This window comes from Mus caroli, chromosome 7, assembly GCF_900094665.2.
Source record: "Mus caroli chromosome 7, CAROLI_EIJ_v1.1, whole genome shotgun sequence".
Taxonomy (NCBI): domain Eukaryota; kingdom Metazoa; phylum Chordata; class Mammalia; order Rodentia; family Muridae; genus Mus; species Mus caroli.
Window position 1 is genome coordinate 62,964,813 of NC_034576.1, and position 14,767 is coordinate 62,979,579.

A 14,767-nucleotide genomic window follows, 5' to 3' on the forward strand; every position below is an offset into this window, starting at 1 on the left:
TGGGTGTTTTGTTCCCAATTCTAAGAAGGGGCACAGTGTCCACACTTTGGTCTTCATTCTTCTTGAGTTTCATGCGTTTAGCAAATTGTATCTTATATACTTCGCAATATTCATAGAATACTTTAAAAATTTTAGATTAATAGTTCTGTTTAGATTCTGCACTTTATTGTTTATATGAAATAAACATTACTTCAGTATAATATATTATGTGCTTCTTTCCTTTCACAGAATATGTAGATCCTGGATTTGAAACAGGCCACATTTTTTTGGCGTATGATTGAGTATATGGGTGAAATTGAACATGCTTGACATGCATTGAAGTGATGAACACACATACACACACAGGAAATTGTGGAACCCATTTAGTTTTCCTTCTTCGTATATGTGCATTGCAGAAAATTATTTTTTTTGTAATTTTTAAAAATAAAATATCCTATAATCTGCATTTAGTGCATATCATTATATAACATTTGTGTATAGTAATAACTATTAAGGAAATGCATTTCTTTTAAAAATTATATATGTAGCAAGTATACATTTTATCCTGGCATAGAAAACTGTAAAGAGGGAAATTCAGCATTGTATGCTTTTCTATTGAGTTGAGTCTGCAAAGAAACCTTGAAAGACCAGCATGGCTTTCAAATGTGTGGCTTTAATGGCCATATCAAACCCACAGTCTTCCCTTACAGTAAAACTCAAGTACATTAGTGTTCGATATGTTTTAAATTGTATAATATTGAACAAAAGACCACGGGGGGTCCTTGTGTTTAACTTAGCACCAAACTACATCTGATTTTTTTCCAACAATAACTTTACAGAATTCCACCTATTTAGCACTCTGGTTTGAAGTCTCTCTGTTCTTGTGAGTCTTTCTATACTGGCTAAGTAAACTGCAGCCCTAAAGTTTATGAAGTGTGGCAAAATTAACCTCAGCAAAGAAATTTTCATATCACAAGTGCCCTAATTCTGGCTTTCCTTTCTTTGTGTCTTTCCATACTCCTTGCCCTAGCTAGGTCATTATGACTGCTTTTTTCTTTTTCTTAGTTTCACATTCTTCCTTTTTCTAAATCTTAGACTAACATCTAGCTTTGACAATCATAGTATGCTTTGTTTCCCGAGGGAGAATACTGTATAATGTGGTTTAAATTAGTTCTTTGGGTGTGTTGGTGAATTTTTAAACCATGTACCAACTGCAAGAAATTCTATGAATGGAGGAAAAGAAGGAAGTATGAAATAAGACAACTGATGGTAATAGGGTCACAAAAAAGATAAAGTAAATGTTATTATTCTTTACTCTCAGAAATCTTAGTGTCACAGGAGAGATCATTTTATGAAACAATATGACTTAAGCTACCAAGAAGTCTCAAAATGCCAGCAGAAAGCTGTCCCTGACAAAATTCTTCATTTATTATGTGAAGGTGTGTGAGGAACCTCAGGTGTCCTGTTCTTGTCAGACACTGAAGGCTAAAGTGAATTGCCTTTCTAGCAGATGAAGCAGGACTGCAAGCCTTACTCATTAATGACAGATTTTAAAGCCACACTGGTGGCTCATTGTCAAAAACAAATGTCCACCAATGAAATCATACTCTTCCATTGCTAATGGGGTTGCAAATTGTACAACCACTCCGGAAATCATTCTGGTGATTCCTCAGAAATTTGAAAATAGTTCTACCTATAGACACAGCTACAGAGCATATACACAAAAAGTGCCCCAACATATAACAAGGACACATGATCCTCCATGTTTACCTCAGCCTTATTTATAATAGCTAAAAGGTGGAAACAACCCATGTGTCCCTCAACACAAATATGGATACATGTAATGTGGTATATTTACACACCAGAGTACTACTCAGCTATTAAAAACAATGTCTTCGTGGAATTCAGAGGAAAGTGGTTGGAACTAGAAAATATAATCCTGTGTAAGGTAACACAGACACAAAATAATGCTCATGAACAGAGGCAACAAATGGAGCAGAGACTGAAAGATGGGCCATCTGAGGACAGCCTCACCTGGCGATCTAAACTGTGTGCAGACACCAAAGCTGACATTGTTGCCATTGCCAAGAGGCACTTGCTGACAGGACAGTGTGATATGACTGCCCCTCATGAGGTTCAGCAAACACTAACCAATATTGATGTGAGCAAGGATGTTCAGTTTGATTTAGCCCTACCATGTTCATCAAATGTGAGGGAAGGGAGAAATATTTCATGAAAAAGATTCAATATATCAAAGTGTAATGGATAAAAAAGAATGAAGATTATGAAAACATGAGTTCACATTTTGTAATTTCTTTACCCATAGATCTGTGGAGAATATATCTGTTAATAATGGATTATATTTTCTCGCATTGTCTTAGGTTTTTCTTACTTGACTTTATAATCTCATTTTTGTGATCACCTGATACTTCTTTAGAACAGTTGAAATTAATAAGAACTGAAGCAGATTTGTTCTCATTACTGCTATTGCTTCTGATGAAAATCTGCATTCTGCCTATTAAAAGGTGATAATACATTGCATAGGACATGACAATTTGTCCAAGATATTTTGAAGATTTACTGTCTGTCTAATTCACTTAAAATTAAAGGAGGCACAAGCCTGATAACAGATTGTCAGATGTTTGCAAAATATCTCTCAAGATTCTTAAAGATTTTTTATGGGGTTGATGAATAAGACTGTTTTTTATGGTTTATTAATGATGGCAAATCTTATGACTCAAGCCATAACTGTATAAATCTTTTGTCATTGTTTACCAATAATAAATAAACTTACCAACAAGTAGAAGTTAAAACACATAAGTGAAGATAAAAAAAAAAGCAATGATTTGTTTTGGAATAACATGAATCTATCCATGCTTATTGAGTTCTATAAAAATTAGTAGTATTCTAACTGCCGGTCATTCAAGGCTGCAAGATTGTCTCAACTACCATGACTACCACACTTCTCCTTTGCCAACTTTTTTCTTTCTCTAGAGGAATTGGAGATATCTGAGGCTATATCCTTGCAGTTTTTTGCTCCCAATAAATCTCCCCATGTAATCTCTTGTGTAGTGGGTGTTACTTTGTGGTTTTTACATGGCCCTTGAATACCAGAACAAATTGTACTTAACAGTTTATAGATTTAAATGTACAGTGTTATACTATGCATCAAAATGATAATATACTAACAGGCATGCACGTGTTTGTATGTTCACATAGATTTGGTTTTATATATATATATATATATATATATATATATATATAAAACAGATACATATATAATATTACATATTACATATTGCACATTACATATTATATAATATATATTATATATTACATTATGAATTATTTATCATATCTTATATTTTATATCATCTTATATCTTATTTCTATCTTATATCTTGTATATATAATTTATCCAATTTTATTATATAGGATTATAATTTAATTTGTAGAAGCATTTTAAAAATATAGAGAAATTTATAGACAAAGAAAGTAATATTATAATAGCTATAGTATCATTGAATTATTTGCTTTAAACGGTAAAAATTGAACATGTGTTAAAGAAAGATTAATACTTGAAGATTATTTTTAGTGTCCTAGATATCATTCATATTTACCTATTAATTTATTCTAATTAATAAGGTGTTTTTATTCCAACCCCATGCCAATCCTCATTTTCTTCTTGTAATATATGTTAGTACAGGAAGTCTCATTCTTGTAGCTACATATTAATTTCCTTATGTACTTGTGTGTATGGCAATTTCTTTAATTTCTTCTTTTTAAAGATAATTACCAACAGTTTTCAAGGTGGGGAAAAATGATTGCTTGCATAATTTGTGATTACAGTTGTTAGATTCTAGGGGTTATCATGATAGGAGATGGGGGACCCTTTGAGTGGGTACTTCTGAAGTCGTTTTAGGAGGCTGTGGAAGAATCATTTGAGTTCTTCCATTCAGTCCATACAGAGTTAGAGATTTGGCTCTACAGTTACCCCTTCAGTATCACTCTCTAATTTGTAATTCATTATTTGAATAGCAAAGCCTTTCAGTAAAATCTTTGTCTCTTGATGATAAGAGAAATATTAGGAGAGACTCAGTTTCCTTTGCAATTTTTGCTTTCTTGTTTCCTTTCTAATTTTCTGTTCCAAAGTCGTTTAATTATTTTTTGATCCAGAATTGTTCCTGTATAAAAAAAAAAATGCAGGGATAAAAATGGAGCAGAGAAAGAAGGAATGGCTGACCAGTCACCAGTCCAACTTTGGATCCTCACACTATTACTGATGTTATATTGTGCTTGCAGCCAGGAGTCTTATAGTTGGCTTTGGAGAGGCTATACCAGCTGCTGACTTAGACAAATGCAAAAACTTACAGCCAAGCATTGAACTGAATTTGAGGAACCCTATAGTAGAGTTAGGGTAAGGTTTGAATGAGCTGAAGGGGATACCAATCCTATAGGAAGATCAACAGTGTCAACTAACTTGGAACTTAGTCTCTTAGGGACTCCCAGAGTCTAAGCTACTAATGAATAGGTATGTAGCCTGATGGCTTATGCTCCATGGCACATATGTAACAGAAAACAGCCATGTCTGACTTCAGTGCAAGAGGATAAGAACCTTGATGCCCCAGGAAAGTGGGATGCCCCAAGGGATGGGGGTCACCCTCTCAGAGGCAAAGAGGCAAGGGGATGGAGTGAAGAACTCTGGGAGGTGGAACCATGAGGGAAACATTTGAGAGGCAAATAAGCAGTATAATCAACTTTAAAAAACAATTTAAAAAGTATATAACATAGTTTTCTGCTTCCGGTATAACTGTAGCCAGAGAGTTTTCCAATACAATGGTCTCCCTCCTAGATTATCTGAACCTGCTCCTTGTCAATATATATTCCATAAACATGCCTCTTTTTTATTCTGGAAACAATAAAATGACTTCTTGATCTAGGTAGGCTAAATAAATATTCCAAGGATTCAGAAATAATTGTGCTCTCCATGAGAATAAGCACAGCCCGCCCAATCCCAACTTATATGTACATACATTTCTCCCTCCTGATTGTCTTGACTCCTAACCACCTGAATCAATTCTCAAAACAGAAAATGGATGTAAGATGCAACAGGTAATATGACCTGAATATAGTAGAAACATATTAATCGGGTACATTTCCCTTACCAAATTATAGGCTGTCAGAGTGAAATTTATCATATAGGAGGTGTTTTCTTATATTATTTCTGCTGATAAATCACATGTTATGTGCTTCACCTGGCCTATTCACAAAATTTTCTGGATAACTCTAGATCTTCTCATTTTCCCACTTGTAAAAACCAATAATATCAGACTCTAAATATATTAAACACGAACAGGAACATAACAAGTCCCACTTAGCTACCATGTGACATTGTGAAATAATGCTTTCCTTTCCCTAAGATATTACAAAAAGGGAAGCCTTTGAGAAATTCTGCATACACCCATAAAGGGTATCATCATCTAATCCATATTTATGTCTCTCTTCTTTGTTACTATTTCTCTCATTTTCTATTCTTTATCTATCTCTATACAATTATATCATAAACTTTTCCAGGTTTTATCAATTTATAATTTTGTGAAGATGCAATATTTTTATTCGAATATTTCTAAGTGATACAATGTTTATATTGCTGCTTATGGTTTGTGAAGTTGTCTCCATTGTGTCTCAACTGACCATCAGTTCTGATACTAAATTGTTTCTGTCCCAGATTTTCCACAAGAAGGGAGTCTTGAAGAAAATATAAGTATGATTGGTCACACAAGACAATCAGTTAACAGGTAACAGATGCAGTTGACAGGGGTGTTTTGATTGTAAAGATCAGCTCAGAAAAGCAGTATAATTGCATACATATCCATCACTGGTGCAAATAGAATGCTCATGAAGAGATATTGGTCAGTTAGTAGAGAGTCAATTTCAAGAAATGAAAAGGTACTTTGACGGCAGTTCAAATCAGTCTGACCCCGGTAAAGATATCATTAAATATTAAATAGGCCCATTCACTGTCTTATCTCATAGAGTAATTAGCCAAAGCACAGTGACAATATAAAACTGACTCTAGAACTGAATTGGATGAAACAATATTATAAAAGTAAGGTGCCCAGATTGAGGAAGAGGGGACAAATAATCTCAATTGTGGCTATGGCACTCATCTTGTGCACTCAATTCTCTGTGCTTGTTCATTCTCACTGTATGTCCTGAAAAGCTTTCTTTCATTTTTTGACTCTCTTTGAGTGTATTTCAGTGTGCATTTTGTTTTCTATGTACAAGCATATGGGGTACATGGGAATATTTTATACAATGATGTTCATAGCTATGTAAATATATAAACTAATTTTCATTATTAAATTCATGTTGATTCTCAAAATAAACCAGAATTACTTTGCAGTGCCACCAATGACCTGCTTGCTACTATTTTTATGATTCTTTTGCTTATAACACTGTATAATATTTGGTTGTTTTTTGTTTTGTTTTGTTCTTTTGAAATTTTTGTTACTTACACTTTAAATGTTATCCCCTTTCCAGGACTTCCCTCTGAAAACCCCATATCCCATCTTCCCTCCTCCTGTCTTTCTGATTGCATTGATAAAACACTAACAACCAGGACATTGGCATGTATACTTTATATTAGTTTTTCAACTTACAGTCGATCATGACACTGAAATATATTTAGAATTCTCAGTATATATGTGGAAGCATGAACATTAACAAAGCCATTGGCTTATACCACATGGCTTACTTTCACATAATATTAATGATCACTTGCCCAGTAATAGCATCATCTACATTGGAATGTCTATCCTACTTCAGTCTTCAATGTAGAACTACTCCAAAGTCATGCCCACATGAAAATCTTAAGAAAATTTGGTAAATTTGTCAGTCTCTATGATGCTATACAATCTTACTCCCCAAGTTATTCTTAACTGATAAATAATGATGTGTACTGTGGGGAGCAGGTGTGGCAGCAGTCCCAAAGCTATACAATCTTGCTCCCCAAGTTATTCTTAACTGATGAATAATGATGCGTACTGTGGGTAGTGGGTGTGGCAGCAGTCCCAAAGGCGCCAGGGACTGCAGATAAGTCTTATGACTTGCACCTGACTTCCTCATACATCTAGCCACAAACATCGTGAGAGCTGCACAGGTGTACCAGGTTACTGGCAAAGCCATTTTGGTGGAGATATGCCCCTGCTGCCCTGATTAGCTGAAGCTGCGTACCTGGTGAGGTGATGTGGCCTGCTGTGCGTGGATGGGACCTGATAGTATATAAGAGTGAGAGACCCAGGGCTCGGAGTCTTTCGCCTATGCAGTCAATGCTCAGCCCAATAAACGTGTGCAGAAGGATCCTATTGTGGCATCTTTCTTGTTGGCGAGACAGGCGTCTCACAAATGGTGCTGAAACCCGGGAAGTAACATCTTCAGGGAAGAGCGAAGACCCCCTGTTACAGGGAGGATTCAGAACTGCATCACGGGGAAGGAGCGGTTAATGAAGTGTTCCCGCAACACAGACTGTTGAGAAGGATTCAACTGCGTGGATTCAGAACTCTTCAGCTGGGGAACAGCTGGTACCGGTAAGTAAAAAGAAATTAATGTGAGTCTCTGAGAGGTATGCTTTCTTAAGCAGTAGGTCCGGTAATTGTCGCTTGCCATGATGAGGGTAGCAACTTTTGCAGGAGCACCAGGGAAGCATATCAGAAACAGAGAGAAATGAAAAAGAAGGCATGCGCAGAAATATAAATAAAATAAGAAATATAAGAAGAGAAAAATGAAAATAAGCTATTTCAGAGCTCTCCTAGGGACAGAAGGAAAACGGGAGACATCCTGTTTCCTGTCTGGCAGTAACGATAAGGTTTAGGGTTTTGGGACAAGTTAAGGTTCCCAGCTTTGGGACAAGTTAAGGTTCACGGTTTTGGGACAAATTAAGATTTATGGTTTGGGGACAAGTTAAGGAACTATGATAACCTCAGTGTAGTGATCAATAGATCCTCGCTGTGTAGTTATGCTTTTTTCTCCCATTGACCCTTTGTGGGTAGGTCTGATAATATTGGTCTTGTTTGTTCTGATATATGGACTCTGTTACTGTTTGAATCGATAGGCAGTCAAGACAGGTCAGAAAATCCTTACAGAGCAACAAGAAAGTATATCAGAAGAGGAGAAGGGCTTAAAAAGAAAAAGGAAAAAGAAAGGAGACACAGTGTTATCAGGTGGACAGAAAGGACAAAACAAAAGAGCCGAGGCGGAGGAGGAAGGCAAATTGGCTTCTGCACCCCCTCCCTATGCCTCCTCGGCAGCTGCCTATAAGCAGACCTTCTCTCTGGAGGTTTGGAGAGAGGTTAGATTCTCCTTGCTGGGGTGTCCTATTTTCACCGACCAAGCAGGGCAGAGATATCATGAGCCTCTAGATTTCAAAGTAATCAGGAATTTGGCTGAGTCTGTGCGGAAATATGGTTTAACTTCCTCCTATACTGTGGCTCAAGTAGAGGCCTTGAATAGCTAAAGGGATTGTTGTATTTTCAGATGATTCAAAATATTCTACAGATGAGTGATTGTGTTCAGCTGTATCTACTAAAGTTAATGCTACCTGGATTCAAGGGGTGTGGCCTGCCAGTATATCCAAGGGCATTGGCACTATACCCTCTCAACCTAGATGGGCCCCCCTTTCCTTTTTGTAGGAGTGTTCCTGATTCCCTTCCACCTTGGGCAGTGCTCCTTATATGTATGGTTGTTATGTGGGGTGAATGGTAGTTGCACTGATCTTTTCCCCTTAAGCATGGTGGCTGGAGGGGCCTGGGGTAATGCAAATTTTATTGGAATGGTTCTAATGTGTTTGAAACTTCTGTATTTCAATTTGTTGGAGGAAGGAATGTTTCTTTTCAGGCTACACCTGTTTGTATGTGACCTCCTTTTGTGTTTATTGTTCATAAGATCCCTTGCCTCAGGGCTGATAGGAGCCCTGGGATGTATGCTTGTAATAGTGTGTGTGTTGTGTATTTGGCACATGTGTTAGGTGCAGTGTGTGCAGGCCCGCACTTTCGCCATGGTAGGGTAGGCTTTTGCTGCAGTGGAGGCGGGACAATCTCCTCACGTTCGGTTTGCCACTCTAAAAGAAATTATGCTGCATTATGCCATGGGTTGTGAGGCTAATCACTGCACAGAGGATAGCTTGCTGTTGGCATCCTGTGGAAGGCATGTCTGATTGCATGAAGGTTCAGTGTCCTAGTTCCCTTCCCCCAGGAAAAACGACATGGGAGCTGGCCAAGACATCTCTGGGTGATGAGCCCAAGGGATGGTTTTGTGTAAGGCCCCTATGCTTGCACACTGGGGATCAGACCTCTACCTTCACCCATGAGGCTTGTTTGCAGCAATTAAGATCTGGTCATAGATTAATCAACATCCTGGCCTTTTGATGCACCTGCCGCATGCAGACAGGACAATCTTCCCAAGTGTGGCTTGGCATGACAGAGAAGTAGTCAGTGATGGATAAGACTCCCTAGGCATGTCACCAACCTAAGACAGGGATCAAACCAATGCTGTTTGTCTCCCAAGGACGGGTAAGGGACATTGCTGCAGGAGGCAATCTAAGACAGACATTCTCTCTGCCAAAAAAGAAAAAAGGGGGAGATGTGGGGAGATGTGGGGAGCGGGTGTGGCAGCAGTCCCAAAGGCGCCAGGGACTGCAGATAAGTCTTATGACTTGCACCTGACTTCCTCATACATCTAGCCACAAACATCGTGAGAGCTGCACAGGTGTTCCAGGTTACTGGCGAAGCCATTTTGGTGGAGATATGCCCCTGCTGCCCTGATTAGCTGAAGCTGCGTACCTGGTGAGGTGATGTGGCCTGCTGTGCGTGGATGGGACCTGATAGTATATAAGAGTGAGAGACCCAGGGCTCGGAGTCTTTCGCCTATGCAGTCAATGCTCAGCCCAATAAACGTGTGCAGAAGGATCCTATTGTGGCATCTTTCTTGTTGGTGAGACAGGCGTCTCACAGCATACAGCTTATATCTATGTTGAAGAAATATATAAATGGAAATTTTGATTTCTGGGCTTGGGATGGGAGACAGAATTCCACACGGAGGAGAGAATGAAAATGGAGATAGGACAAGATGAAATGGGGTAGGAATCTTAAATACATGACCATGAAGGCTTGTCAAAAATTCATGCTTTAAAAGACATGAAATAATAAAATTCTCATGTAAATGAACTGAACTAGTAATTATTATACTGACTGATGAATCCAAGACCAGAAAAGACAAATATGATATGTATTTGTGTATATGTGGACAATAGCTATTAAATATATGACAAACCAGTTTTAATGTGTAGAGCCATATTAAGATTAGAGTAAGGGACTAGGAGTGACAGATAAGTCTACTGAGGGAAGGGAATTTAAATAGTTTGATAGGGATGAGCAGCATAAGGATTGGAAGGAGAATAACAAGGGGTGAACAAGGAGAAGTGTGGAGAGGTAGGAATATGGGGATACATAGACAGTAAAAATTAAGGACCCTTTGAGGATCAGTATGGAAACAAACAGTAGACACTTCTTGAATATATGCATATATGAACTGCCAAATAATATGAAAGACAGAGGTACAACTAAATATCTCTCTTATCCAATGATGTTTCCATTAAGAGTTACACCTAACCAACACACTTTTTTGTGGTTCCATACCTGGTCTGGCAATCCTGGTATGTACATGGAAATATTCTGTGCCAGCTACCAGGAGTAAACTGATAAACAGCACCATGGCTTCTGCTAAAATTCCTACCACCAGTTGCTTCCTTGAGTTAATGCCTTGTCTTCACTTTGTGATGGTGTGTGATTTGAGAATTTAAAGATAAAACAAACCCTTTTCTAACAAAAGGAGACATTTCTTTTACTCACGTATTCAATATTACCAGAGACAAATCTGTATTACAAGTGTTAGACCTGTAAGAAATCAAGATTACTAAATTGTTGAAGATATTTTCTGGACACAAAGTCTTAAACCTTATGTAATGAATCAGAGAATGAAGATCAAGACTACATGGGTTATTAAATACAAATGTTATTGCAAGACAGAGATTACTTCTGTAATAGTTATTGGTCATAGAAACGAATAAAGCATCTAAAAATAACACATGATTATTTTTGATTCTCCTTAAAAATATGACAAGACCACATTGTTGAAGGTATTAAATATTTCATTTGCCAGACATATAAAAATCAAGCTTGAGCTAGCCAGAAAATTGTTTCTGTTAGCTATCATTCATAGTACTAGAAAGCTCTATTCAGTTTCTTAGCAAGAGAAAGGAATATATATAAACATTCCATTTGTTTACATCTAAAATGTATCCCACTTCCTGGTAACTCCCTCCATAAATCACCCATCCCATGATATTCCACTTCCTGGTTACCCCTCCACCACCCTCCATCCCTCATATGCTCTCCCCCTCCATTTTGCCTGTATGAGAGTGCTTCCCCACCCACCCAACCTCTCCAGCCAAATCCAGAATCCCCTTACTCCGTGTCATCAAACCTCTCTGGGACCAAGGGTCTCCTCTCCCATTGCTGTCAGTTTAGGCCATCCTCTGCTATGTATATATGTGGAGCCATGGTTTGCTCTAGGTACACTCCTTGGTTGGTCTAATCTCTAAGAGAAACAAGTGGTCAGGCCAGCTTAGTTCGTTCTTTCCATGGAGATCCAACTCCCCCCTGGTCCTCCAGTCCTCTGTGAGATTCCCCATCAGGTTCCCTGAGTTCAGTCTGATAAGATAATGATTTTTATATATTGCTGCATATTGTAGGCTACTATAATGACATGGAAACCAAAATGAACCAGTGGTGTAGTAGTGGTAAGACTGTTTACAGGAATATCCAACCACTTTCTTTATTGCAATTGAGGCTTTTTTCACAGGGTAAAAAATCAGGCATGGCACTGCAAAGATAGTTAAATACATGATATGGGAAGTTGTTAGTCCTAGCATAAAATTATTTGACACTATTATAAATGTCATTTCACACACACAAAAAAAGCTATTTCTGATTATATCCAGAAATTTGTGCTGTTCTCAGTGTTTGGTTAGTCATGATTCTTGTTGCATTCAGTGTTGATGAAAACATAAATGAAAAATCTACGCACAATATAGTACAGTAAATGAATACTCATGTATTGTTTGGGCATATACCTAGGAACATCAGCATTGATGGCTCCTAATGAGCAAGTGTCACTTTTCTTTAGAAATGTGGCCACTAGTAAGGATACAGAGAACATATTTTGACTTAAGAGAGACAATATATGACAAGGTAGAGCCAGAATAGTTGGAAATGATATTTATGATAATACATTGGAACAAGAGAAGGATGTTCATTCTTCAACTCCTACTTATTACATTATTAGGGGTCTTATTGCAATAAAAAGAACAGAGAAAAATATGCTATAGATAGTAACATCAGTGGTTAAACTGTATTCATTTGTAAATGATGTGTTTCTATATATCAAATGTACTTAGTTTTCAACCAGAAGCCTATTTCTAGTGATACCCTCAGAAAAGGCGACAGGATAATAATTTAACAAACAGAATTCAATAGGTTTCATATAGAACAAAGATACTATTAAAAAATCATAGAAACAATGCCATCCCCAACACCCTCACACACACACACACACACACACACATGCACACACACAGACACACAAATACAAAAACACGCACATTCACATAAACAAATTATAAAAGGCTATACTGACAATTTAAGAAACTAGAAATGTTAATTGAAGAAGAAATTACAGAGTAAAAATCCCTCTCTCTATATGAAATGACAGACCTATTATTGTACAAATGGCTATTCTTCCAAAAACAATTCATATATTCACTATAACCTCCTGCAAAATTCTTCATACAAAATTAAAAGTGTAATTGTATTTCATATGGGAACAAGAAATTTCACTTTGGCAAAAACAAAAACAAAAAAAATCAGCAAACAAACAAAAAACTTCAACAAAACAAAACAAAAAATCACCAAACAAAACCAAAGCAAAATAAAAACAAAAATAAAATCCCTGCATAAAAGAACAAAAGGAATTACTAAGATCCCAGATTTCACATGGTCCTACACAGTAGAACAAGAAAATCTACACAATATGAAATAAAATTTGTTACATTGATCAATTGAAAAGAAATGATGACACATATAATCCAATACTGATATGGTCACATGTTTGTTGAACAAAATTTAAATTTTTTCTCTAAATGGTTCTGATCTATCTGGATAGTTACAGATAAAAGAATGAAATTAGATCTTTATTGATTATATTCCAAAACTCAACTGCAAGTGGATCAAGGACTGTAACATAAGACCTGATGCTCTGAATATGAGAGAAGAGTATGTAGGAAATAAATTTGAACCATTGACATAAGACAGAAGTTTTTGAACAGGAGGGACATATAATATCATAGTAATATGGCAAAGTTAATAAATTTAACTATAATAATAAAGCCAGGAAATGTAACTGGGATTTTACACATTTATTTTATCCATATTGATTTATCAATGGAAATAGAGGCCCATTGGACTTGCAAACTTTATATGCCCTAGTAAAGGGGAATGCTAGGGCAAAAAAGTGGGAGTGGGTGGGTGGGAGGGTATGGGGGACTTTTGGGATAGCATTGGAAATGTAAATGAGGAAAATACCTAGTAAAAAATATATTAAAAAAAGAAATACATGCTGGGATGGGTGTGTCTATAAACTGAACTGGTACATTAAAAATACATAAAATTCTCTTGCAAATATTCTCAACTTTACATGAAAAAATAATTAATCCATGATAGTCAAAATAATAAAATACATTCGGGCAGAATCACCATTTCTGAACTCCACTTGTAATACAAAGCAATTGTCATAAAAACTACATGGCATTTGTACAGAAAAAGTCATATTGCCAATGGAAAAGAATCAAAACCCTAGAAATAATGTTCCACACCTAAAGACAATTGATTTTTGACAAAGATGGCAAAAACATGCCATAAAAGAGCATTATCAACAAATGGTGCCAGTCTACCTGAAATCTACATGTATAAGAATGATAAGTTCCTATTTATCACCCTGCACAAAACTCAAGTCCAAATGGATCAAGGACCTCAAAAAAAAAAAAAAAAAAAAAAAGAAAAAAAAAAGAACTTAGTCTGCACAGGCAAGAGTGTGCACCACAGAAGCTGACAGCTTCTGGGACAGGCAGGAGCCACAGAGCCTCTGAGGCAGCACCCTTTTCGGGCCACAGACATCCGGCCACCCTCCAGGCCAGAGGACAGATGTCTGCCAGGCGCAGGAGCCCTCTGCCTCAGCAGCGGCAGGCACCATCTTGGTTCTGTGACTCCACTGAACTTAGGAACTTAGTCTGCACAGGTGAGTGTGTGCACCACAAAAGCTGACAGCTTCTGGGTCAGGCAGGAGACACAGAGCCTCTGAGGCAGTGCCCTTTTCAGCCCCAGACATCCAGCCACTCTCCAGGCCAGAGGACAGGTGTCTGCCCTGCCCAGGGGCCCTTTGCCTCAGGAGCAGCAGGCACAATCTTGGTTCCAGGACTCCGCCAATCTTAGGAACTTAGTCTGCACAGGCGAGAGTGTGCACCACAGAAGCTGACAGCTTCTGTGACCTGTAAAAGCAACACAGCTTCTGGTAAAGGTCCTGTTTGGGCCTTCTTCTTTGGCCAGGAGTAGGTCCAAATGCCAGATATCTGTGCACCTTCCCTGTAAGAGGAGAGCTTGCCAGCAGAGAGTGCTCT